Source organism: Narcine bancroftii, chromosome 4 (genome assembly GCF_036971445.1).
Source record: "Narcine bancroftii isolate sNarBan1 chromosome 4, sNarBan1.hap1, whole genome shotgun sequence".
Classification (NCBI taxonomy): Eukaryota; Metazoa; Chordata; class Chondrichthyes; order Torpediniformes; family Narcinidae; genus Narcine; species Narcine bancroftii.
This window is the reverse complement of record NC_091472.1, coordinates 79,958,918-79,962,913: the sequence shown is the minus strand read 5'-3', so window position 1 is coordinate 79,962,913 and position 3,996 is coordinate 79,958,918. Positions and strand designations below refer to the sequence as shown.

The 3,996-nt window shown below is 38.5% G+C and overlaps 1 pseudogene; it reads left to right on the top strand.

Moving 5' to 3' along the window:
* Positions 1–2,602: 2,602 nt before the first annotated feature.
* On the top strand, positions 2,603–3,740 carry LOC138762377 (tigger transposable element-derived protein 1-like; annotated as a pseudogene).
* Positions 3,741–3,996: the final 256 nt, after the last annotated feature.

The following is a 3,996-nucleotide window of genomic DNA, read 5'->3' as shown; positions in this document are numbered from 1 at the left end:
GCTCTGAGCCATGAAGGCCCTGAATGATGTCACAAGACTTCTTTACCATCCTGCCTTTTTGAGATGCCACTTTCATTGGAACTATGCACCTGTATCAAAGGGACTCTCTATCCTACCTCATTCTCCAGGACCCTACTATCGCATAATCCCACCCTTTTTTAACCTACTCACATTGTCCAAGTTAAGTTTCATCTGTGCCTTCCACAGTTTATTCAGATAACCTTCTTTACTGCCCACCAATTATGGTGTCATTTACAAACATGCTAACCATGCTACATTGTCATTCAAGTTGTTAATAAAGATAACAAACAATGGACCCAGCACAGATTCCTACAGCATCCCACTGTTCACAAGCCACCAATCTGAACCACAAACTAGTAAATTTGCAGATGGTATAAAGGATGGTGGTGTTGTGGACAGTGAGGAAGATTATCAAACCTTACAGGGTAATATAGGACAGCTAGAGTGGGCTGAAAGATGGCAGATGGTGTTTAATACTGATAAATGTGAGTGCTATGTTTTGGTATGACTAATCAAAATAGGACATACATGTTAAATGGTAGACAACAGAGGATGCAGTGGAACAAAGGGATTTAGGAGTCATGGTACATAATTCCCTGAAAGTTGGATCACATATGGATAGGGTGGTGAAGAAAGCATTTAATATGTTGGCTTTCATAAATCAGAGTATAGAATACGAGTTGGGATGTTATGTTGCAATTGTATAAGGCATTGGTGAAGCCAAATTTGGAATATTGTATACAGTTTTAATCACTGAATTACAGGAAGAATATAAACATAATAGAGAGAGTACAGAGGAGATTTACAAGAATGTTGCTGGGATTTCAGGGTTTAAGTTATAGGGAAAGGTTGAGTAGGCTGGGACTTTATTCTCTGGAGCATAAAAGGTTGAGGGGTGATTCGATAGAGGTATTTAAAATTATAAGGGGGACAGGTAGAGTCAATATGTATAGGCTTTTCCCATTGAGAGTGTGGGGAGATTCAAACAAGAGGGCATGGTTTGAGAGTAAAAGGGGAAAAGTTTAGGGAAAGCATAAGAGGGAATTTCTTCACACAGAGGGTGGTGGGGATGTGGAATGAACTTCCGGCAGTGGTTGTAGAAGTAAAATCAATGTTAATATTCAAGGAAATGTTGGATAGATATATGGATGTGAAAGATGTGGAGGGTTATGGGCAAATGCGGGTCAGTGGGACTAGGTGGGAGAAGATGTTTGACATGGGCTAGTAGGGCCAAACTGGCCTTTTTCTGTGCTGTAAATAGTTATATGGCTATATAACCTCCTCCCACTGTTGGAGTGGACATTCTTGTTGATTGAAATGGGGAAAAGAGGGGCTAATTTCAGTTAGTAGGGCAATCATGGATCTGTTCCAATGTTCAGTAAGATCAAGTTGATGGCATTTCATGCCTATTGCAAGATTTTATTGTGAAGCAGATATTTGCAACCCAATTTTTGACAATCTTCTAGCTGCGAGTTAATTGGAAATTTCCTGGGAATCCAACGAGCATACTTTGGGAAACTAAGCATGATATAGAAAATGGAAATTAGCAATGGATATCAGAAAACAGGGACTGTATATGCTTTTAAAAGCAAATTAATTGGACGGTAGAATCCACATGAAGATTCAAATAATACATTGCTACTTTCAGCAAAGAGAAATGAAAATGGGTTCTAAAAATTAAACCATTAATTTGATTTGACCAGAATTAGCTTAAATGTAGGAAGTGATACAGTTTTGTACAGGAAATTGGCACCAAGGTATTGGAAACCACAGCTGCATTGAATAGCGAAGCAGGCAAAAAGGGCGAAACAGCTGACTCTGATTTCATTGTCTTATAGTGAGTTTGCATAATCATGCACGCTTGTGAAATAAAGAAGTGGGGATTCCTATATAGTTCATATAGATCTATTTATCTATATAGATCACTAGATTGGTATGCACGTATACACGCACATACATATATACATACATACATATATCTATATAGATAATCTATATATCTCTATAGATATATATATCTATATCTATATATATCGATATATACATCGATATATATATCGATATATATATCGATACACACACACACACACGCGCGCGCGCACGCACGCACGCACGCACGCAGTGTGTGCGTGTGTGTGTGTGTGTGTGTGTGTGTGTGTGTGAGATAGACACATATATATGTACACATTAAGTCCCCGGGTTAAGAACATCGGACTTACAGACATATTTACAATGGACTACATGCTGCTTCAGCAGTTTTTCAGCTTGAGGAAGGAGAATGTTGTCTGCTATTTTAAGTCAGATTATGTTGCCGTTAACACTATGTTGTGTTAACTTTTATTTGGCTTACATTTTTCTCTCATTTACCCTCCAAAGCATAAATCTAATGCAAGTGCTAGTGACACATCAAAGAAATGGAAAACGAACATGATTGAAAATAAAGTGGAAATAATAACGTGATCGGAAAGAGGTGAAACACCATCGGTCATTAGAAAAGCGTTAGGCTACAGTCGGTCAATGATCGGAACAATTTTAAAGGGTAAAGTGAGAATAATGGAGCATGTGAAAGGCCCTGCTCCAAATGAAAGCTACAATTATTACTAAGCAATGCAGTAGTTTAATTATTGAAATGGAAAGGCTATTGATAATTTGGGTAGGCAATCAAAATCAACATAATATACCTGTTAGCCTTAAATTAGTGTAATAACAAGCTTGAAGCTTTTTCAATGATTTAACAGCTGCACGTGCAGCAAGTGAAGGTGATGAAAAATTTGTTGTGAGTAGGGGCTGGTTTAATCGTTTCAAAGTGAGTGCAAATTTAAATTGCAAAGAGAAGGAGCGAGTGCCGATGTAAGTGCTGTGAGAGATTTTCCTGAAAGGTTGAAAAAAATATTGAGGAGGAAGGTTATTTTCCAGACCAAATATTTAATGTAGACGAGATTGGCTTATTTTGGAAAAAAAATCCTTGAAGGGACCTACATTTCAAAAGAAGGAATAAGTGCACCAGGGCATAACACATCGAAGGATAGGCTAACATTATTGCTTGGGGTTAACGCATCTGGGGATTTCATGCTCAAGCCTTTGCTTGTGTATCACTCCCTAAATTAGAGGGCACTTTGCCTTATCATTAAGGCATTTTTCCTGTTATTTAGAAGGCTAATGCAAAGGCTTGGGTCACAATTGCCATCTTTGAAGATTGGTTCTTGAACCATTTTGTCCCTGCTGTTGAACGTTATTGCTTGGCCAAGAAAATTCCTTTCAAGATTCTCCTTGTGCTTGACAACACACTTGGACATCCAAGCACTTTAGATGACCATCACTTTTTACCCCCCAACACCATATCACTATTTCAGCCAATGGATCAGGGAATCATAGCCTTCTTTGTGGGCTATTATTTACAGCAGACCTTCTCACAAGCAGTCTGGGCCACCCAAAGTGTTGTGATGAGCTTAAGGCAGTTCAGGAGGAATTATAACATCTTTGATCCCATTAAAAATATTGCTGATTCTTGGGATGAAGTGAAGCAGTCTAATATGAAAGGAGTGTGGATCAAATTGTGTGCCAAATTTGCACATGCTTTTCAAGGGTTTACAGCTGACGACATCGCCGAAGCCAGGAAAGTTATGGTTGATATTGGTAATCAATTGCAGTTAGACATCAGTGAAAATAATTTCGTAGAGTTACTCGATTCACATGCTGGAGAACTGACCAGCAGATGACAGCATTTGTGGAAAAAGATTGGAACCTAAAAACTCCAGAATCAAAAGAGTTAGCTGAAGCCTTTCGTATCATTGAAGCAGGAATGGCAAATTTAGAGGATCAAGGTCCTTATACAGAGAAGTTCATGAAAGTTTACTGTGCAGTTACTGAGGGCCTCAACTTCTACAAGGCCATTTATGACAAGAAAACTAAATGCTCTGTACAAATCTCCCTTGATGCCTACTTCAAGAAATTTACTCCAGTTGTTTTATATGC